The sequence below is a fragment of the Bufo gargarizans genome, chromosome 1, assembly GCF_014858855.1.
Source record: "Bufo gargarizans isolate SCDJY-AF-19 chromosome 1, ASM1485885v1, whole genome shotgun sequence".
Taxonomy (NCBI): domain Eukaryota; kingdom Metazoa; phylum Chordata; class Amphibia; order Anura; family Bufonidae; genus Bufo; species Bufo gargarizans.
In genome coordinates this window covers 337,017,115-337,041,408 of record NC_058080.1, presented here as the reverse complement: position 1 = coordinate 337,041,408, position 24,294 = coordinate 337,017,115, and the positions used below count along the sequence as shown (strand labels likewise).

Sequence of the window (24,294 nt, the reverse complement as noted above, 5' to 3'; positions counted from 1 at the left end):
GATCTGCCATCTGCTCAGTGTATAAATGAAAGCAACATGTGGTAAGAGGACCCCTTTGTGCTGCAGGAGATTAACCCTTTGGGGGAAGGGCTCTGGTTAATGACACTTTTGGGAGAGCTATTGTTACTGGCTAGTGAGGGCAGGCGGGATTAGCCTCAGGGTGAGGGCAGTGGCGGCCATCTTAACTGAATAGTGAAATTGCAGTTTTATGCAGACTGGTTGCTAAGGGCTAGATCTTATTACCCAGCTCAGGACCGCCGCAAGCAGGATTGAGTCCTGGCGGCGGCCCTGTTGTTCCTCCTAGACGCGCCGATGCGTCTTCTCCCGAGACGCGAGATTTCGGGCACAGCCGGCCCCCACATGCGCAGTGTGGGCCGGAAATCATTACATCAGAAGTTTGTCACCAGCCTGCCAGCCAATGATCAGCGCTGGCAGGTTGGTGACTTAAAAAAAAAATTGAATCAGAAGCCATTTAACACCTTATATTTATAAATATAAGGTATTAAATGGCTTCTGTGCTCCTCTGCTGGTCCTTTTCGTCAGTTGGTCCCAGCAGAGGAGCACACATCACAGTGAGTACACCAAACACTACACTTAGCCCCCAGATCACCCCCCCATCACCCCAATTAACAGCTTGATCACCCCTGTAAATCACTAGTGAAAGGGAAAAAAGTGGTCAGTGTAAAGGTTAGTTTAGGCCCCTTTGTTAGATAGTTAGCGTCGGTTATCGCCCAGCCCACCGCATTGCAATCGCTGATTAGCGCATCGTTAATCAGCATTGGTACTTTTATAGTATAGTATCTGTAAGTGATCAGAACTTATCACAGTCAGATCTATAATAGTATTAGTGTCACCTTAGTTCGCCCTCCAACCAAAACGCAGTGTTTTCCCGATCAGGCCTGATGGGTCGCCCACACGTGCGTTCACCCACACCCGCCCCGCCGCAGTGACAAAAATTATTTTTCTATCACTGCACAATCACTTTACAAGCGCTGCGGCAATAAAAAAATCAGTTTTGATATTTTTTATCAATCGCAGCGGCTTCCGATACTTTGCTAGCCTCCCATTTGTAAGACAGGCTTGCTTTTTTTCTTGGGTAGTCTCAGGGAATACCCCCTAAATTTAGTTGACCAAATGGCAAGGAAGGGGTATTCTTCTGAAGAGGCCTACAGGCTTCTGACCCAGTCGGATGAGGAATGGGAACCCTTATCTGACGAAATCCAGCGGGTCAGAATACAAACCTGTAGAAAGCAGTGGCAGTCTGACCCAAAGTTCGGACGATGAGGTTAAGGTCCCTGATACCAACAGGCATATTCGACCCCGTGTTGCTAGACCACAGGTTGCGCAGGATCTGCTTCAAGGGCAGCAGAGTGGGGCTGGCGCTGTCGGATTACGTGGTGAGGCATACACCAGCAGCGCAGCCCATCCTGGACCTAGTACCAGCACTGCTGTAGAACATGGTGAAGTGGCGAGCACCAGAAGGGCAGTTGAAGCTGGTACGGTGGCACGTGCAGTAGTTTCCCCGTCACAGCCACCGCACAGACAGGCCCGTAGAGCCCCTAGAGTCTCTGAGGTGCTGGCAAACCCTGATTGGCAGCCCCCCAACTTCAGCCGCACCAGTAGTTCCCCCTTTCACCACCCGGGTTGAGACAGCTCCGATCGGATCGGCACAGTTTTTTTTTTTTTTTAGCTGTTCTTAACTGCGGAGCTCTTGGACTTTTTTTATGCCCAATCTTTCCGAGGGAAACCCGTCCAAGTTTCCGAATTTAAAACTTTTCTGGGCCTTCTCCTCAACATGGGCCTGACAAAAAAGCATGAATTGCGGTCATATTGGTCCACGAACCCAATTCATCACATGCCCATGTTCTCTGCTGCCATGTCCAGGACACGATTTGAGACCATCCTGCGTTTCCTGCACTTTAGTGACAACAGCACCTCTCGTCCCAGAGGCCACCCAGCTTTTGACTGGCTCCAAAAGATTCAGCCCCTCATAGACCACTTTAACACCAAATTTGCAGATTTGTATACCCCTGAGCAAAACATCTGCATAGAAGAGTCCCTTATACATTTTACCGGGCGCCTTGGTTTCAAACAATATATCCCAAGCAAGCGCGCCCGGTATGGGGTCAAATTGTATAAGCTCTGTGAAAGGGCCACAGGCTACACGCACAAATTTCAAGTCTATGAGGGTAAAGATCAGACCCTGGAGCCGGTCGGTTGCCCTGACTACCAGGGGAGCAGTGGGAAGACAGTCTGGGACTTTGTGTCACCCTTATTTGGCAAGGGGTACCATCTTTATGTGGACAATTTTTACACAAGTGTGCCCCTCTTCAGGCATTTGTTTTTAGAGCAGATTGGCTGCTGTGGCACCACGTGACCTAGTCGCTGGGGCTTCCCCCAACGGCTCGTTACCATCCGTCTTGAAAGGGGAAGAGGGCTGCCTTGTGTAACGAAGAGCTGCTCGCAGTGAAATGGAGAGAAAAGCGTGACGTTTACATGCTCTCCTCCATTCACGCAGACACGACAATCGAAATTGAACGAGCAACTGGAGTCATTGAAAAGCCCCTCTGTGTCCACAACTATAATTCGCTCATGGGAGGAGTGGACTTCAATGACCAGATGCTGGCTCCTTATTTACTTTCCCGCAGGACCAGACGCTGGTATTAGAAGGTGTCTGTATATTTAATTAAATTGGCACTATATAATGGTTTTGTTCTCTACAGTAAGGCTGCGAGAACAAGATTCTTCCTCAAATTTCAGGAAGAGATCATCGAGAACCTCCTGTATCCAGGAGGTTCCATGGCCCCAACCATCAGTGTAGTGAGCCGTCTACACAAGCGACATTTCCCCAATGTCGTTGCTGGTACCTCAAACCAACCGCCACGTCGAAAAAAATGTGTCTGTAGCAGGAGTGGAATAAGGCGTGACACCCGCTAATTCTGTCCTGATTGCCCTGACCACCCTGCCCTATGCTTAGCGGAGTGTTTACGGAAGTACCACACACAGGTACACTATTAGTATAGGGATTGTGTCACACAGGACAGGCCCACAGTATAGGGATTGTGTCCCAAGTGAAAGGAGAGGTTTGCAGCTGCTGTGAGTGAAAGTGCATAATGTACTTCGCCACATCTCTGTGCGATTTGCGCTTTGCACATTGTTCCATGGGGAAGGAGAGGTTTGTCCTATAAAGGTAAAAAAAATAAAAAATTTTGTTTATTTTTTTTTACCTTCTAGGTGGACCAACCGATCGACCAGCTGCAGCACTGATGTGTATTCTGACAGAAGCATTGCGCTGCTGTCAGACGAGATTTCTCCTCTGCAGTAAAAAAAGATACGTTTGCCGAGGCTTATGAGCTGAGGGGCGGTGTTCATATGCTTTGGCAAACACTTTGTATATAAAAAAATAAAAAAATTCCGGCAATGATTTATTCATCCACATCGATTGATGTGAATGGAGAAATCGGGTTTGCCAGGACATACGAGCTGAGTTGGTTTGGATGTTGGGCGGAGTTCCTATGTCCTGGCAATCGCCTTTCCCCTTCTTTTTTTTTTTTTGCACAGTTTTTGACAGAGATTTATTCATCCACATTGATTGATGCGAATGAAGAAATCTGTGCCGTAAATTTTTTCTTTCAGCCCGGAGGCTGAACGGAAAAAAATAAAATCTCATTACCCGTATGCGCAATATAAGGAGAATAGCAGAAACTCCTAATGCTGGCCATACATGTAATGATTGTGGAGACCCTCAAATGCCAGGGCAGTACAGTTGTGGCCAAAAGTTTTGAGAATTACATAAATATTGGAAAAGTCGCTGCTTACGTTTTTATAATGGCAATTTGCATATACTCCAGAATGTTATGAAGAGTAATCATATGAATTTGCATAGTCCTTCTTTGCCATGAAAATTAACTAAATCCCCCCCAAAAACTTTCCAATGCATTTCATTGCTGTCATTAAAGGACCTGATGAGATCATTTCAGTAATCGTCTTGTTAACTCAGGTGAGAATGTTGACAAGCATAAGGCTGGAGATAATAATGTCAGGCTGATTGGGTTAAAATGGCAGACTTGACCTGTTAAAAGGAGGGTGATGCTTGAAATCATTGTTCTCCCATTGTTAACCATGGTAATCTGCAAAGAAACGCGTGCAGCCATCATTGTGTTGCATAAAAATGGTTTCACAGGCAAGGATATTGTGGCTACTAAGATTGCACCTCAATCAACAATTTATAGGATCATCAAGAACTTCAAGGAAAGAGGTTCGACTCTTGTTAAGAAGGCTTTAGGGCGTCCAAGAAAGTCCAGCAAGCGCCAGGATCGTCTCCTAAAGAGGATTCAGCTGTGGGATCGGAGTGCCACCAGTGCAGAGCTTGCTCAGGAATGGCAGCAGGCAGGTGTGAGCGCATCTGCATGCACAGTGAGGCGAAGACTTTTGGAGGATGGCCTGGTGTCAAGAAGGGCAGCAAAGAAGCCACTTCTCTCCAAAAAAAACATCAGGGACAGATTGATCTTCTGCAGAAAATATGGTGAATGGACTGTTAAGGACTGGGGCAAAGTCATATTCTCCGATGAAGCCTCTTTCAGATTGTTTGGGGCATCAGGAAAAAGGCTTGTTCGGAGAAGAAAAGGTGAGCGCTACCATCAGTCCTGTGTCATGCCAACAGTAAAGCATCCTGAGACCATGCATGTGTGGGGTTGCTTCTCATCCAAGGGAGTGGGCTCACTCACAATTTTGCCCAAAAACACAGCCATGAATAAAGAATGGTACCAAAACACCCTCCAACAGCAACTTCTTCCAACAATCCAACAACAGTTTGGTGAAGAACAATGCATTTTCCAGCAAGATGGAGCACCGTGCCATAAGGCAAAAGTGATAACTAAGTGGCTCGGGGACCAAAACGTTGACATTTTGGGTCCATGGCCTGGAAACTCCCCAGAACTTAATCCCATTGAGAACTTGTGGTCAATCCTCAAGAGGCGGGTGAACAAACAAAAACCCACTAATTCTGACAAAACTCCAAAAAGTGATTATGAAAGAATGGGTTGCTATCAGTCAGGAATTGGCCCAGAAGTTGATTGAGAGCATGCCCAGTCGAATTGCAGAGGTCCTGAAAAAGAAGGTGTAACAGAACTATGCCGCAGGTCTGGACTATTAATATGACCGAACACAGATGGAATATGCTGGGTGGGTTTCTATTGTCCCATTGTTCTATTGTGTGTTTAAATGGTGATGTCTGTCCTGTTGTCTCCACATGTGTATTGGCGATTTCCCTTTGTCCTGAGAGATAATTGGATTACTTCTCGGTTGTCTCTAGGGCAGAGAGGAGGAAACCATGATGCATTGTGGGGATGTGTTGTATCTGTCCTGTGTCGCAGTCTCCCTTCTGGGCCCCTAGGGGCGTGAACGATTGGTTGCTGTGTATGTGTTGTAATATACTGATGGGTTGTATTTCAAAACCCTGTGGGCAGTACTATGTTTTCTTGTTTGTGAATAAAAGAGGCTGTACGTAAAGTACAGTCAGTTCTGCTTGACCCCTTAAACGGAGCCTCATCTCGTTCTTGGAAAGGGAAATCTATGGGATCGTTACGCCGCTCTTTTTACCACTGAACCTGACTACCTCTGGAACTCGTGGATGGGATTATACCAGCCGTACTTGTACCCAGCAGCTTGCCAGGAAAGAGGACGTCCCCAACGGCTGATACCCTCTCATTCAAAGGGTAGCCGTTACATTGGTGGCAGCAGTGGGATTGGTCCTTTTATCCAACAAGCAAGTGCTGCATGGAGTCTCAGTACGCTCGGCTGAAAAGGCCCACACTAAAAGATTTATTGGAGAGTCGTGGTAGGAGTGCCAGTAACAGACCACGGAGGGAGCTGATCGCTGACCTGCTGGAGCTGGACGAAATGGATAGATCCATGGAAGGAACGGAGCCCCTGGCACCTGTCAGCGAGGAAGATGCAATTACGGCTATTGTACAGTGGAGATTATCCTTGTATCCAGAAACGTCCACGGAACTAATAAACCAACTGTTCCGGGAAGCAAGGGAAGAGATACAGACTAAGAGGAGACAAGAACTGGAACTAGTAACAGCTAGACAGCCCATTACACATGCAGTTCCTACTCCCACACCCCCTGCTACAGGAAAGAAAATACAGTTCGCTGCATTTAAAGCTTTTGTAGAAAGTGAGGAGGAAATCTATGGATATTTGGCTGACTTTGAGAGGCAGTGCTCACTACACTAGGTACCATCAGACCAATTGGTCTTTATTTTGTCTGGGAAATTGTCGGGCAAAGCTAATGAAGCCTTTCGGGCTCTTACTCCAGAGGATGTTTTACAATATCAGCAAGTTAAAAAGGCGCTGCTCACCCGATATGCCGTAACCCCAGAAGCCTACCGCCGTCGCTTCCGGGAGTCCAAAAAGAAGGCTGGGGACTCCCACATGGAATGGGCAAACATGATACAAAGGGTGGCGTCACATTGAGTGCGAGGGTGCAACGCCAACACCGGAGAGGAGGTGTTACAGTTGTTCCTGATGGAACATTTCTTCCAAGATCTGGCTGTGGAAATACAGGACTGGGTGAGAGATCGCCGCCCTGCCGACTTAACTGAGGCAGCGCGACTAGCAGATGAATACGCGGAAACAAGGAAGGTGAGCCAAGCTACCACACGACCAGCACCTAGAACAGAGGCACGCACCCCAACCTACGCTGCACGCACAGAATTTCGAGCCCCAGTACCCCCAGGGCCTCCACGTCCCCAGGGGTCTAACAACCAGCCCCGGGAACCTTACAAAGTGACATGTCATCTCTGCGGCAACCCAGGGCATATTGCCCGTTATTGCCCTTTGGGATCAGCCAATAATAACTGGAGGCGCACAAACCCTAACACAGAGACCCCGCCATCACGCCCCTCGGCTGCTCACTGCCTGGAAATTGAAGGGAGCCCTGAGGAGTGTCTGGGAATCTTGTATGAGGCCAACCCCATACAAACTGCCTCCCCAGATAACCGCCAGGAGGTGCGAGTGAATGGACAGATAGCACAAGGCCTAAGGGACACGGGTGCTACCATCACTTTGGTACAGAAACATCTGGTAAAACCCGAACATGTATCTAATCGTACCGTTGCTGTTCGTGTCACAGGGGGGGCTGTTTTTCGCTTACCCACCGCCCGGATACACTTGGACTGGGGAGTCGGGTCGGAAAAGACCACAGTGGGCATCATGGACAATTTACCTGCTGAGGTTGTGCTGGGAAACGACATTGGCCCTCTAGCCTCAGCCTTTTTACCCACGACTGCTGCTGCTTGTCCCGTGACCACCCGCTCACAAATCCGTACCAAGGATGATTCGACAACAGGTCGGGAGACCCAGGTAAGCCACCCGCAGGCACTTAGTACTAACACCCCAGAGGGGCCCATAGCTTGGGACGACCCAAAAGAGTTTGGGAGGGAAACCAGACAGGACCCCACCCTCCAAAGGTACCGAGAATTAGCCGACAGTAGAGGGGATGAGCGGGAACGTTTTATAAGGGAGGGCGACAGGTTATATAGACTAACCGAAGGCAGAAAGAGAGGCTGTGTCCCTTCGCAGAAGCGCCAACTAGTAGTACCCAGAAAGTACCGGTTGGAGCTTCTCCGAATTGGCCACGACATTCCGTTAGCAGGGCATCTAGGGGGTAACCGGACCACCTACCGGATCACCCAGACCTCCTTCTGGCCGGGGATCTCGAGGGATGTGCGACGTTACTGCAGCACTTGTGACGTATGCCAACGGGTAGGAAAGAGAGGGGATCATCCTAAAGCCCAACTATCACCTATGCCCGTGATCAAGGAACCATTTAGCAGGGTGGCAGTCGACCTAGTGGGTCCCCTACCTAACCCCAGCCCCTCGGGCAAAAAGTACATTCCGACCGTAGTGGACTATGCTACCCGCTACCCAGAAGCCGTCGCTCTGACGAATATCCAGGCGGACACCGTCGCCAGTGCCCTAGTCGGGATATTCACCAGGGTGGAATTTCCTCGGGAAATCCTATCTGACCAAGGAACCCAGTTCACCGCAGACCTAACTCAACAGCTATGGAAAGTCTGCGGTGTCAAAACCCTGCTTAGTTCACCGTACCACCCTCAAACTAACGGTCTCTGTGAACGCTTTAATGGTACCCTAAAGCAATTGCTGCGGACCTTTACGGCGGAATACAGAGACTGGGAGCGATTCTTACCACATCTCTTGTTCGCATATCAAGAGGTGCCGCAGGAATCCACAGGGTTCTCCCCCTTCGAGTTGCTCTATGGACGGCGGGTACGAGGCCTCCTCGACCTCGTCCGGGAGCACTGGGAGGGAGAGATAGAACATGAGGGGGTCCCTAATCGTACCTTATGTGCTGGAGATGCGGGACCGCATGGGGCACCTAGCCAGGATGGCCCGAGAACACCTCCAGACGGCCCAGAGCCGTCAGAAACATTAGTACGATCGGGACGCTAGACTGAGAACGTTCCAGGTATGGCAGAAAGTCCTAGTACTTAGACTAGTTAAAGGGAACAAATTACAGACCTCCTGGCAAGGCCCTTACAAGGTAGTGGCCCAGGTCTGTGACACCACCTATGTGATTGCCAGTAGCAAGGGCGAAAGAATACAGAAGTCCTTTCATATAAACTTATTAAAAGAGTACCAAGAAAGACCCGAAGATATAGCGGCCATATGTATCCCGGCCACTGAAGACCCAGACAGCATCCCTATCCCAGATCTGTTAGCCGAATCCAAGCCTAAAACTCTGCTTAATACAGTGCAGCTAGGGGAGCGATTAACTTCCACAGAAAGGGAGCAACTCCAACAATTACTAGCTGAGAATGGATTGACGTTTTCCCAGGAGCCCGGTTACACACCCTTAGCGACACATTATGTCGAAACCCCGGGACAAAATCCGCTCCGACAGACTCCCTACAGAATCCCCGAAGCCGTAAAAGAAGAGATGAGAAAGGAGATTCAGGAGATGTTAAAACTAGGAGTTATCGAGCCATCCGACAGCCCCTGGGCATCCCCAGTCGTTCTAGTCACCAAAAAGGACGGAACGACCCGGTTCGGTGTCGATTATCGATGCCTCAATGACCGAACCGTGACAGACGCATACCCCATGCCCCGAGTGGACGAACTATTAGATCGTATTACCAGGGGACGCTATCTGACCACCATCGATCTGTGCAAAGGGTACTGGCAGATTCCCCTGGCCAAGGACGCTATCCCTAAGTCGGCGTTTGTCACCCCGTTTGGCTTGTACCAGTTTAAGGTCATGCCCTTCGGGATGAAAAACGCCCCAGCTACATTTCAGCGCTTAGTGGATCGCCTCCTTGATGACTTCCAGGATTTCGCTTGCGCATACCTGGATAACATTGCGATCTATAGTGAGACTTGGGGGGAGCACTTGAGACACGTAGAGGCTGTGCTAGTGTAATGACCGGTGTCACGCACAGGGAGGGAAAAGGGAAAGCCCTGCCCAAGGGAGAGGGAAAGGTGGTGACCCCTGACTCACCCTAAAATGAGCCCTAGCTAGTGAAACGGCCGGTGGGATCGCTAGTCCGCACCACTGACACTAAGAGGGAAACACCAGGGAGAGGACAGACAATACCAGACAAACACATAAACCCAGTACCCCCCTCTCTACGAGGGGCCTCCGCACACTCAGGACCAGGTCTCTCAGGATGAGAGGCATGAAAAGCCCGAACTAGCCTGTCAGCGTTTACCTCAAACGCAGGAACCCACATTCTTTCCTCAGGACCGTAACCTCTCCAATGCACCAGATATTGAAGAGAGCGGCGGACCCGACGAGAATTAACAATTTTGGATATCTGAAACTCTAGATTACCATCCACAACAACAGGAGGGGGTGGCAGCGGTGACGGTTCTAGAGGTGGAACATATTTTTTGAGTAACAACTTATGAAAGACGTTATGGATTTTAAAAGTCTGAGGTAGCTCCAGGAGAAAAGCCACGGGGTTGATGATGGCTACAATTTTGTAAGGGCCAATGAACCTAGGACCCAGTTTCCAAGAGGGAACCTTTAATTTAATATTCCTAGTAGACAACCACACATAGTCATTCACTCCTAGGTCCGGACCTAGCGACCGTCTCTTATCAGCCATGCATTTGTATTTACCTCCCATATTTTTCAAGTTAGCTTGCACCTTCTGCCATACCGATGAAAGAGATGACGAAAACCGTTCCTCTTCGGGAACCCCAGAAGACCCCCCCTCTTTGAAAGTACAGAATTGGGGATGAAAACCATATGCACCAAGAAATGGTGACTTGCTAGTGGATTCCTGACAACGATTATTTATGGCAAACTCAGCTAACGGTAAATATGATGACCACAACTCTTGGTTTTCAGACACAAAACATCTTAGATGTCTCAAGGTTTTGGTTGGTACGCTCAGTCTGTCCATTTGACTGAGGATGGAAAGCAATGAAGTGTACCATTTTGCTAAACCTGTCCACTACCACCAAAATATCAGTTTTACCCGCAGACAAAGGTAAGTCAGTGATGAAATCCATTGACAGATGTGTCCATGGTCTATTGGGAATGACGAGTGGTAATAGAGACCCTGCAGGACGTGTATGCGAAACTTTTGCGCGCGCACAGGTAGAACAAGAAGACACAAAATCCAATACATCCTGACGCAACCTTGGCCACCAAAAACGACGAGACAATAGCTCCAAGGTTGCTTTACTACCCGGGTGCCCAGCAAGTGCCGAATTATGATGTTCCTTTAATAATTCGAAACGCAGGTTCAACGGTACAAACAATTTCTCTGAGGGGCAAGAGACCGGGGCGTCCCCCTGGGCCTCTAACACCTTCCCCTCCAAAGCAGAGTGTACCGCAGAAACAACCACTCCTCTTTGAAGAATGGGTACCGGATCACTCACATTACCCCCTCCAGGGAAACAACGAGATGTTGGTATTTTTTGCCCCAGGACCATAGGTCAGGGCTCGACAAATCCCAGGCGCCAGGTCGCCATGGCGACCAGGAATTTAGTCCTGGCGCTTGGGTATTTGTCAGCCCGTTTTCAAAGGTGCCTGGGCGATGGGTGCGGAGCACCGTTCTGTCCGGAGGCAGCACAGGAGTGGAGATGAGCGGAGAGCTGTGTGACGGTGCCTTAGGTTCCCTATACCCGGCTGCTCTTTGGACACGCTCCCTGCCCATGGCTGAGCGTACGCCGCGGATGTCCACTGTGACAGACGTGATGAGGAGAAGCGCCGCCCTGCCCCCAACGGGCTCGGGCCACCCATGTGCTCTATAAGCGGAATGCAGAGTCTGGCCTGGCAGCACGTTAAGCAGCTGCTGTGTCTGATGGGCTGGAGGCCTGACCTGCTGTGCGGGGGCCATAGTGCTGACCTGCGCCCTCCTCGTGGCTCTCAGGTTCACCTGCAGGCAACTTACACGCCTCTAGTGCAAATTACTACTACTCTCATCCAAGTGAGGCAGGAGCCTGAGGTGTCAGCACATGTACACTGTATGCCATAGTCCTATATACTGTACATATATCATGGTCCTGTATACTGCGTATGTAACATAGTATACAGCACGTACACTGAATGTCAGTCATATACTGTACATATATCATGGTCCTGTATACTGCGTATGTAACATAGTATACAGCATGTACACTGAATGTCAGTCATATACTGTACATATATCATGGTCCTGTATACTGCATATACCATACTATACAGCACATGTACACTGCATATGTAACATGGTATACAGTATTATTGGGGGGGCTCTATGGAGCACTATGGGGGAATCTACTGGGGGCTTTATGACGCGGCTCCGCCTGGCTCCTAACTTTTTTAGCTGGCTACTAGATTCCAAGGAAATTTGTCAAGCCCTGCGATAGGTAATAACAAAGTTAAACCTGGTAAAAAATAGCGACCACCTAGCTTGTCTAGGAGCGAGACCCTTAGCTGATTCAAGGTACAGAAGATTTTTGTGGTCTGTAATCACAGTGACGGGGTGGACTGCCCCCTCTAAAAAGCGACGCCATTCTTCAAACGCTAGTTTAATAGCTAATAGTTCCCTATTGCCAATATCGTAGTTCTTTTCAGCTGCAGATAGTTTTTTAGAAAAGAAAGCACAAGGATGCCATTTGCCAGGAGACGGACCCTGAGACAGCACTGCCCCCACTCCCACCTCTGACGCATTGACTTCAACAATAAAAGGCTGACCGACATCAGGTTGGACAAGTACAGGTGCCGAGGTAAACCTCTCTTTTAGAGAGGAAAAAGCAACTTTAGCGGCGTCAGACCATTTAGAAAATCAGTCCCCTTCCTAGTCATGTTAGTAAGGGGTTTTACAATAACTGAATAATTTTTAATGAATTTCCTATAGAAATTCACGAAGCCCAAGAACCGTTGCAGTGCTTTGAGCTTCTCAATCTAAGATCCCAATCTAAAATTGCCTGGACCTTCCTAGGATCCATACGGAAACCTGAAGCAGATAAAAAAATAACCTAGGAATTGCATCTCCTGAACGGCAAAGACATATTTTTCAATTTTAGCATATAATTTATTCGTCCGTAGGACCTGCAGTCTGACATGCACCTCATGTGTTCTCAGATCAGACGAATAAATTAAAATATCATCTAGGTATATTACCACAAACCTGCCGATTAGATGACTAAAAATGTAATTAACGAAATGTTGAAAGACGTCAGGAGCATTGGTCAGACCGAAAGGCATAACTAGATTTTCATAATGCCCCTCAGGGGTGTTAAAAGCTGTCTTCCACTCATCCCCCTCCTTGATACGAATCAGATTGTAGGCCCCCCTAAGATCAAGTTTGGAGTACCACCTAGCACCCGCAATCCGGTTAAACAGGTCAGGAATGAGAGGAAGAGGGTATGGGTCTCGGATGGTTATCCGATTTAATTTGCGAAAATCTAGGCAAGGACACAGACCCCCCATCTTTCTTTTTAACGAAGAAAAACCCTGCAGCCACGGGTGAAGAAGAGGGTCTGATGTGTCCCTTAGCCAAGCTCTCGGAGATATAATCTTTCATGGCTTGTCTCTCTGGACCCAAAAGATTATATAACCTGGTCTTGGGTAATTTTGCGCCGGGAATAAAGTTAACCGGGCAATCATAAGGACGGTGAGGTGGTAACTTCTGACAACCCTTTTCAGAAAAAACGTCCTCAAAATCCGAAATAAATGTAGGTAGGATAGTTATGGAGGCAACTAAGCAATTGCTATTTAAGCAATTTTCTCTGCAATGCTCACTCCACTCCGATATCTTCCTGGCCTGCCAATCCACTATTGGATTGTGCGCTACCAACCAGGGAAGGCCCAGCACTACCAGAGTGGGAAGCCCCTCCAGAACATAACATGAAAGCATCTCGTTATGGTGGTCCCCTATCCGAAGGTGTAAATTATGAACAATGTGGGTGAGGTTTCTCTGAGACAGAGGAGCAGAATCAATAGCGAATATGGGAATAGGTTTCTGTAGTGTACAGAGAGACAAACCCATAGTGCAGGCAAAATGGGCATCTATCAAATTTACCCCTGCTCCACTGTCTAGAAAGAAAGAAATAGTCTCCGTCTTAACACCAAAAACAATAACCGCTGGCAACACAAATTGCGATGTATGTATGGAGGAAACATATACCCCCCCCCCGCTGACATCCTCCACACAGCCTGGGGTTAGTAGTTTTCCGACGGTCTTTTGTTTCTGAGGAAAGAAGGACAGACATTAATGAAATGACCCCTCTCCCCACAAAAAAAAAAAAAAAAAAAAAAAAAACACGCCTACGGCGAACCTCAGGAGGATGGACCTGACGAGTGGTTCCTCCTAGCTGCATAGGCTCGTCTAAGTCCGTACAGACTAACTGCTGGTTGGGAGGGGTTACCAATTGCTCCGGTTTTTTCAACCTGTCCCTAAGGCGTCTATCTATTCGGATAGAAAGGGACATAACCGCATCAAGGGAAAAGGGGGTCTCATATAATGCAAGCGCATCCTTAACCCTTTCGGATAACCGAGAGCAGAACTGACTCCTGAGAGCCGGGTCGTTCCATTGGGTATCCGTAGCCCACCTACGGAAGTCAGAGCAATACTCCTCTACTGGCCGCTCTCCTTGTAGGAGTCTCCGTAATCTTGATTCAGCCAGTGCGACTCGGTCAGGGTCGTCATATATGAGACCCAAGGCCCCGAAAAACTCATCCACTGACCGAAGAGCCTGGGAATCAGTGGGTAAAGAGAACGCCCAGGACTGCGGGTCCCCCTGCAGCAGGGAAATAACCCCCACCCGCTGTTCTTCATTACCAGAGGAGTAAGGGCGCAGTTTAAAATATAATTTACAGGCCTCACAGAATGTCAAAAACTTGTCCCTTCCCCCAGAAAACCTGTCAGGGAGAGGGACCTTGGGTTCCGCAACAACCTGGTTACCAGTAGCAACCGCTGGGCTTGCGGTCAGTTGTAATTGCTGCTGTTGCTGGAGGACCGACGCCTTCAATCCTGCCACCTCCAGAGACAGGCCATGAAATTGTTTGGACAGAGCAGCAATTTTTACCTACACAAAATAAGGGCCAGATATAATCTAATGACCGGCGTCACGCACAGGGAGGGAAAAGGGAAAGCCCTGCCCAAGGGAGAGGGAAAGGTGGTGACCCCTGACTCCCCTTGCGGCTGGCACCTGACTGCCCTGACGTCCCTAGACGGGTTCCTCAACCGTGCGGCGATCACGTGCCTAAACCCTGGCTTTCCCTAAAATGAGCCCTAGCTAGTGAACGGGCCGGTGGTATCGCTAGTCCGCACCACTGACACTAAGAGGGAAACACCAGGGAGAGGACAGACAATACAGACAAACACATAAACCCAGGTGGGCGACCACAGCAGTCCACAAACGTCCAACAGGGATCCGGAGGGAAACGTTCTGGACCAACAACCAGAGAACGCAGCAACACAGCTCCAGTGGGTCAGTATAGAAGTCCAGGCAGGAAGCTCTATATCTGGCAACCAGAGAAGTGTGAGAGGGGAATATAAGGAGGTTGGGAGTGCTGGACAAGGAACAGCTGAGGAGAAGGAGCTACGGATCCCTGAGTGAGCCAAAAAGGGTTACAAAGCAAACCCAGAAAGCTACCATAAGGAAACAGCCCTATCTTACATAGATCGCGCAGCCAACCGCTGCGACTTCCTGACCCCGGGTATAACGTAGTCAAGCGTGGTTCTTGACACCCTCGTTACAGCTAGATCATATTAGGGCCGCCGGCCTAACCCTGAAACCAGAGAAATGTAATTTCGGTATGGCTGAGGTCCAGTACCTGGGACACAGAGTGGGGTGTGGGAAACAACGACCAGAACCCACTAAGGTAGAGGCCGTAGCCAATTGGCCCCACACTAAGACTCAAGTGTTAGCATTCTTAGGGACAGCAGGGTACTACAGGAAAATTGTCCCTGCCTACAGTGCCATCGCCAAACCCCTGACCGATTTAACAAAGAAGAATTTACCTAGGGTAGTCCTGTGGTCTCCCGCCTGTGAAGCAGCGTTCCAAACCCTGAAGCAAGTCTTGATCAACGCACCTGTTTTGTCTGCCCCCGTCCCTAACAAAAGATTTGTCGTCCACACAGATGCTTCCATGTACGGACTGGGGGCAGTACTAAGCCAGGTCGGAGAAGATGGGGGGGGGGGGGGGAACACCCTGTCGCATACCTGAGTAGAAAGCTATTACCCAGGGAAGTAAGCTATGCGGCAGTGGAAAAAGAGTGCCTAGCCCTGGTCTGGGCTCTAAAGAAGCTCACGGTCAGAAATTCACCCTGATCACAGACCACAACCCCCTGGTATGGCTGAACCGAGTGGCTGGGGAGAACGGACAATTGCTGAGATGGAGCTTGGCCCTACAACTGTATAACTTTTCCATTCAATATCGCCCTAGCCGGTTCAATGGGAACGCAGACGGACTGTCCAGACAAACGGAACTTTTACCTTAACAGCTGACCGGACAGCCCCAAGTTGACCCGAATAGGATCAATCCGGGTCTGCCGGAGTTTTCCACAAAAGGGGAGCAGTGTAACAGAACTATGCCGCAGGTCTGGACTATTAATATGACCGAACGCAGTTGGAATATGCTGGGTGGGTTTCTATTGTCCCATTGTTCTATTGTGTGTTTAAATGGTGATGTCTGTCCTGTTGTCTCCACGTGTATTGGCGATTTCCCTTTGTCCTGAGAGATAATTGGATTACTTCTCGGTTGTCTCTAGGGCAGAGAGGAGGAACCATGATGCATTGTGGGGATGTGTTGTATCTGTCCTGTGTCGCAGTCTCCCTTCTGGGCCCCTAGGGGCGTGAACGATTGGTTGCTGTGTATGTGTTGTAATATACCGATTGGTTGTATTTCAAAACCCTGTGGGCAGTACTATGTTTTCTTGTTTGTGAATAAAAGAGTAAAGTACAGTCCGTTCTGCTTGACCCTTTAAACGGAGCCTCGTCTCGTTCTTGGAAAGGGAAATCTATGGGACCGTTACGCCGCTCTTTTTACCGCTGAACCTGACTCTACCTCTGGAACTCGTGGATGGGATTATACCAGCCGTACTTGTACCCAGCAGCTTGCCAGGAAAGAGGACGTCCCCAACGGCTGATACCCTCTCATTCAAAGGGTAGCCGTTACAGAAGGACCAACACTGCAAATACTGACTCTTTGCATAAATGTCATGTAATTGTCGATAAAAGCCTTTGAAACGTATGAAGTGCATGAAATTATATTTCACTACATCACAGAAACGACTGAAACAAAGATCTAAAAGCAGTTTAGCAACAAACTTTGTTAAAACTAATATTTGTGTCATTCTCAAAACTTTGGGCCACGACTGTACAAACACCCCACATGTGACCCCATTTTGGAAAGAAGACACCCCAAGGTATTCCGTGAGGGGCATGGCGAGTTCCTCGAATTTTTTTTTTTTTGGCACAAGTTAGCGGAAAATGATTTATTTACTTTTTCTTACAAAGTCTCATATTCCACTAACTTGTGACAAAAAAAGAAATTTTGCATGAACTTGCCATGCCCCTCACGAAATACCTTGGGTTGTCTTCTTTCCAAAATGGGGTCACATGTGGGGTATTTATACTGCCCCGGCATTTTAGGGGCCATAAAGCGCGAGAAGAAGTCTGGAATCCAAATGTCTAAAAATGCCCTCCTAAAAGGTACTCATTGGAATTTGGGCTCCTCTGCGCACCTAGGCTGCAAAAAAGTGTCACACATGTGGTATCGCCGTACTCAGGAGAAGTAGGGCAATGTGTTTTGGGGTGTCTTTTTACATATACCCATGCTGGGTGATTGAAATAGCTCTGTCAAATGACAACTTTGTATAAAAAAAAAAAAAAAGGGAAAAGTTGACTTTTACAGAGATATTCCTCTCACTCAGTATGGGTATATATATAAAAAAAAGACACCCCAAGGTATTTCGTGAAGGGAATGGCGAGTTCATGTAAAATTTTATTTTTTGTCACAAGTTAGTGGAATATGAGACTTTGTAAGAAAAAAAAAAAAAGATAATTTTCCGCTAACTTGTGCCAAAAAAATAAAAATAATTTTAGGAACTTGCCATGCCCCTCACAGAATACCTTGGGGTGTCTAATTTCCAAAATGGGGTCACTTGTGGGGTATTTATACTGCCTTGGCATTTTAGGGGCCCTTAAGCGTGAGAAGTAATTTGGAATCCAAATGCGTAAAAATGCCCTGTGAAATCCTTAAAGTACTCATTGGAAATTGGGCCCCTTTGCGCATCTTGGCTGCAAAAAAGTGTCACACATGTGGTATCGCCGTACTCAGAAGAAATAGGGCAATGTGTTTTGGGGTGTATTTTTACATATACCCATGCTGGGTGAGAGAAATATCTCTGTCAAATGACAACTTTGTATAAAAAAAATGGGAAAAGTTGTCTTTTAGAGAGATATTTCTCTCACCCAGCATGGGTATATGTAAAAAGACACCCCAAAACACATTGCCCTACTTCTTCTGAGTACGGCGATACCACAATGTGTGACACTATTTTGCAGCCAAGATGCGCAAAGGGGCCTAAATTCCAATGAGTATCTTGAGGATTTCACAGGGCATTTTTTACGCATTTGGATTCCAAACTACTTCTCACGCTTAAGGGCCCCTAAAATGCCAGGGCAGTATAAATACCCCACATGTGACCCCATTTTGGAAAGAAGACACCCCAAGGTATTTCGTGAGTTCATGTAAAATTTTCTTTTTTGTCACAAGTTAGTGGAATATGAGACTTTGAAAGAAAAAAAAAAAAAAGATCATTTTCCGCTAACTTGTGCCAAAAAAAAAAAAAAATTCTAGGAACTCGCCATGCCCCTCACAGAATACCTTGGGGTGTCTAATTTCCAAAATGGGGTCACTTGTGGGGTATTTATACTGCCTTGGCATTTTAGGGGCCCTTAAGCGTGAGAAGTAGTTTGGAATCCTAATGCGTAAAAAATGCCCTGCTATTTATCGCATTTATCATAATAAAATTACCATTTACTATTTAATTCTAGTGGTTCTATTTGATTGAGTGCATGTGCACATCCTTAAACTAATACTTTGTTGAAGCACCTTTTGATTTTATTACAGCACTAAGTCTTTTTAAGTATGAGTCTATCAGCATGGCACATTTTGACTTGGCAAGATTTGCCCACTCTTCTTTGCAAAAACACCAAATCGGTCAGATTGCAAGGGCATCTACTGTGCACAGCCCTCTTCAGATCACCCCTCAGATTTTCAATAGGATTCAGGTCTGGGCTCTGGCTGGGCCATTTCAAAACTTTAATCTTCTTCTGATGAAGCCATTCCTTTGCTGATTTGGATGTATGCTTTGGTTCGTTGTTATGCTGAAAGATGAAGTTCCTCTTCATGTTCAACTTTCCAGCAGAAGCCTGAAGGTTTTGTGCCAATATTGACTGGTATTTGGAACTGTTCATAATTCCCTCTAGCTTAACTAAGGCCCCAGTTCCAACTGAAGAAGAACAGCCCCAAAGCATGATGCTGCCACCACTATGCTTGACTGTGGGTATGGTGCTCTTTTGGCGATGTACAGTGTTGTTTTAGCACCAAACATATCTTTTGGAATTATGGCCAAAAAGTTCAACCTTGGTTTCATCAGACCATAACACCTTTTCCCACATGCTTTTTTGAGACTTCCGATGTGTTTTTGAAAAATGTAGCCTGGCTTGGATGTTTTTATTCGTAAGAAAGGGCTTTCGTCTCTCCACTCTACCCCATAGCCCAGACATATGAAGAATACGGGAGATTGTTGTCACATGTTCCACACACCCAATACTTGCCAGATATTCCTGCAGCTCCTTTAATGTTGCTGAAGGCCTCTTGGTAGCCTCCCAGACCAGTTTTCTTCTAGTCTTTTCATCAATTTTGGAGGGACGGACAGTTTTTGGTAATGTCACTGTTGTGCCAGATTTTCGCCACTTGACGATGACTGTCTTCACTGTGTTCCATGGTATATCTAATGCCTTGGAAATTCTTTAGTACCCTTCTCCTGACTGATACCTGTTAAACAATGAGATCCCTCTGATGTTATGGAAGCTCTCTGTGGACAATGGCTTTCGCTGTGGGATGCGACTAAGAAAATTTCAGGAAAGACCAACTAGAGCAGATTAACTTTATTTGGGGTTAATTAGAGGCACTTTAAATGATGGCAGGTAAATGCTGACTCCTTTTTAACATGATTGTGAATGTGATTGCTTAATTCTCAACACAGCTACAGTGGGATGCTAAAGTTTGGGCAACCTTGTCATGATTTTCCTGTATAAATCGTTGGTTGTTACGATAAAAAATGTCAGTTAAATATATAATATCACTTTTTATCATAACAACCAACGATTTATACAGGAAAATCATGATGATTAACAAGGTTGCCCGAACTTTCGCATCCCACTGTACATCCCCAGTTATAAGAGGGTGTGCACACTTATGCAACCACATTATTTTAGTTTTTTTTTTTTTCTTCCCTCCACCTAAAAGATTTCAGCTTGTTTTTTAATTGAGTTGTTCAGTTAATAGGTCACATTAAAAGGTGGAAAAAGTTCTGAAATGATTTATCTGCGTCTCATTTTTTTACAGCACAGAAACCTGACATTTTAACAGGGGTGGGTAGACTTTTTATATTCAATGTATATAGTTACATAGTTAATACAGTTGAAAAAAGACAAACGTCCATCAAGTTCAACCAAGGGTACAGTGTTCATTTTAGGACATGGTCAGATATCATAGTCAAGTATCAAAATAATGCCAATGTGACACCTGACCCTGACACCTGACCCTGACACCTGACCCTGACGCCTGACGCCAGACCCTGACGCCAGACCCTGACGCCAGACCCTGACGCCAGACCCTGACGCCTGACTCTCACATCTGATACTGTAGTTTTATATGCTACATCACATAGATGAACAAAATTCACAAGCTTATATAAGGCAAGCTGGTAGCTCAGTGGTAATGCTGCTGCCCCATGTCCAGGCCTTCTGAGTTCAAAGCCCCTTTCAGCCTCTCAGAAATGTTTACATTTTATTATGCCCTAGATAAGAGGGAAATTTAAATGATGTGTGACGCTGACGTGTGACGCTGATATCTCACGTCCTTCACTTCTCAGTGTCACAAAGGATCTTAGTTTTACTGTGGTTTTGTATGCTACATCACATAGATGAACAAAATTCACAAGCTTATACAAGGCAAGCTGGTAGCCTAGTGGTAATGTCATTGCCTTGTGTCCAGGCTTTCTGAGTTCAAATCCCCTTTCAGGCTCTAAAAATACTTTACATTTTATTATGCCCTAGATATGAAGCAAATTTAAATGATGTGTGACGCTGACGTGTGACGCTGATATCTCACGTCCTTCACTTCTCAGTGTCACAAAGGATCTTAGGTTTAATGTGTTTTTTGCTATACTACATCTCATAGATCAAAAAAATCACTAGCTTTGGTGTCTAAAGCTATAGCTCAGTGGTAAGACTTGCTTTGCATGTAGTGTTCATGGGTTCAAAACCCCATTCAGGCTTTTATTAATATTTAAAATTTTATAGAGCTCTATATCAGAGACAAATTCAAGTGCTGTGTGATATAAGTCGTCCTTTTTTATTTTATTAGCACTATAGTAAAGGGGGCACTAATTTACTGTATCTTCATCTATTTCAAGTTGACAGTTTTTTTTGTTTTATTTTTTTGTTGTCTTGAAACAGTCACTGTACAATATAATGATGTATATTCTGGAGTAGCTGATGAGGAGACTTGCCAGATTCATTACCTCTTCAAAGCAAACCGAAATATCTTACTGTAAGTCTGCTCTCCTCCACTATCTTACATGGCTTATACATTGATTCACCTCTCTCAAGTGTGTATGCAGTTCCATATTAGCTAGAATCACTGTATTTCTGGTATTTTTAAAAACTGTCTAGTCATGCTGTTTTTACTGTATACACAGTTTTTACTGTATATACAGTGAAAAAAACGCCCCTCTCGGCACCTTGGACCCTAATTAGCATACCATAAAAATCGCTTTTATATCAAAACTACAAAACAAAATAAAGTAAAAAGAAGACTCCTGGAAATAAGGTACTTCAGTCAACATAGCGATGGTGCCAGCTTAAAATGGTAAAAGCAGGTGACAGAATCCCTTTAAAGGGCTTCCCTTGAGTATGCTAGGTAGAGACTTCCAACTAGCAGTGAGCCCGGTGATGTCGTTGGCACAAATGGGAATTCTACAGTACTGCCCTAGGCTCTAAAACAGCCTAGGGCAGCGCTGAAGATCGCCCATTTGTGACAGTGACATCACTGGGCTCAATGCTAGTACGTCACCGGTAGTAAAGAATAAGCCCTTATCCTGCGCTATGCAGTGAAGTGCAAGGGGGAGCTCTGATGCTCCACTTATAGTATATGAGTGAATACAGGGGCCCAGAGCTGAATCCGGACAACTTTTTTATGTTGCAAAAAGTGATAGAGGAACTTTGGTCGAAAAGAGTGACAGTAGGTAGGCATGCTATATCTCCTAAGTGGTAAAAAAAAGTGGCTTATATGATGCATAAAATGCCTATTATTGAAACTGAACAACAAATTAGAGGAAGCTATACAGTAAAAACAGCATGACTAGACAGTTTTTAAAAATACCAGAAATACAGTGATTCTAGCTAATATGGAACTGCATACACACTTGAGAGAGGTGAATCAATGTATAAGCCATGTAAGATAGTGGAGGAGAGCAGACTTACAGTAAGATATTTCGGTTTGCTGTGAAGAGGTAATGAATCTGGCAAGTCTCCTCATCAGCTACTCCAGAATATACATTATTATATTGTACAGTGACTGTTTCAAGACAACAAAAAAATAAAACAAAAAAAACTGTCAACTTGAAATAGATGAAGATACAGTAAATTAGTGCCCCCTTTACTATAGTGCTAATAAAATAAAAAAGGACGACTTATATCACACAGCACTTGAATTTGTCTCTGATATAGAGCTCTATAAAATTTTAAATATTAATAAAAGCCTGAATGGGGTTTTGAACCCATGAACACTACATGCAAAGCAAGTGTCTTACCACTGAGCTATAGCTTTAGACACCAAAGCTAGTGATTTTTTTGATCTATGAGATGTAGTATAGCAAAAAACACATTAAACCTAAGATCCTTTGTGACACTGAGAAGTGAAGGACGTGAGATATCAGCGTCACACGTCAGCGTCCACATCATTTAAATTTGCTTCATATCTAGGGCATAATAAAATGTAAAGTATTTTCAGAGCCTGAAAGGGGATTTGAACTCAGAAAGCCTGGACACAAGGCAATGACATTACCACTAGGCTACCAGCTTGCCTTGTATAAGCTTGTGAATTTTGTTCATCTATGTGATGTAACATACAAAACCACAGTAAAACTAAGATCCTTTGTGACACTGAGAAGTGAAGGACGTGAGATATCAGCGTCACACGTCAGCGTCACACATCATTTAAATTTCCCTCTTATCTAGGGCATAATAAAATGTAAACATTTCTGAGAGGCTGAAAGGGGCTTTGAACTCAGAAAGCCTGGACATGGGGCAGCAGCATTACCACTGAGCTACCAGCTTGCCTTATATAAGCTTGTGAATTTTGTTCATCTATGTGATGTAGCATATAAAACTACAGTATCAGATGTGAGAGTCAGATGTGAGAGTCAGGCGTCAGGGTCAGGCGTCAGGGTCAGGGTCAGGCGTCACATTGGCATTATTTTGATACTTGACTATGATATCTGACCATGTCCTAAAATGAACACTGTACAAGGGAAAGGTGGGGACGCGAATCCCAGAAGGAAGTGAGACTCAGATTTCTACATGTTTTCATAAGCATTTATTTTTTTTACTTTTAAGAATTCGTCCAAACCCTTTTTGAAACTGTCCAATGTTCCTGCTGTGACCACGTCCTGAGGAAGTCTATTCCACAGATTCACAGTTCTTATAGTAAAGCTTTGACGCTACTGGAGACTGAACTTTTTCTTCTTCAATCGGAGGCAGTGCCCCCTTGTCTTTTGAGCACATTTTACATGGAACAGCTTTTCACCAAATTTTTTGTATGGCCCATTTATATACTTGTGTAGGTTAATCTTCTCTTCTCAAGACAAAATAAATTCAATTCTTTTAATCTTTCTTTATAACCAAGACCCTCCATGCCCCTTATTTTAGTCGCTCTCCTCTGTCCTTTATCCAGCTGCAGTGCATCCTTTCTATGTACTAGTTCCCAGAACTGGACTGCATATTCCAGATGAGGCTGCACCAGCGCTTTGCATGACTATATCCTGGTGGCCCTAGAAGCAGCTGATGACATTGTGTGCTGTAATTTAATCTACCATCCACAAGGACACCCAAATCCTTCTCTATAAGTGACTCTCCCAGTGCTACATCTCCTAGGACATATGAAGCACAGAGATTATTACTACGAAAATGAATAACTTTACATTTGTCCACATTGAACCTCATTTGCCAAGTTGATGACCAATCACTCAAAGTGTTCAAATCAGCTTGTAGTTTGTGGACGACTTCCATAAACCGTACAGTTCTACACAGCTTAGTGTCATCTGCAAAAATAGATATGGTGCTATTAATCCAGTCCTCAATATCATTAATAAATAAATTAAATAATAAAAGGGCCCAGCACCGAACCTAGGGGTACACAACTGATAACCTGGGACCATTCTGAATAGAAATCATTGACCACAACTCTCTGGACACGGTCCTTCAACCAGTTTTCAATCCAATTACAAACTATACTTTCCAAGCCAATAT

At 45.9% G+C, this 24,294-nt stretch overlaps 1 protein-coding gene across 2 annotated transcripts in view; it reads right to left on the bottom strand.

Annotated features, from left to right (window-relative positions):
* The window catches only part of LOC122946578 (scaffold attachment factor B1-like), a 162,574-nt gene that overhangs the window by 36,926 nt on the left and 101,354 nt on the right, over positions 1 to 24,294 (bottom strand). The window lies entirely within an intron of this gene.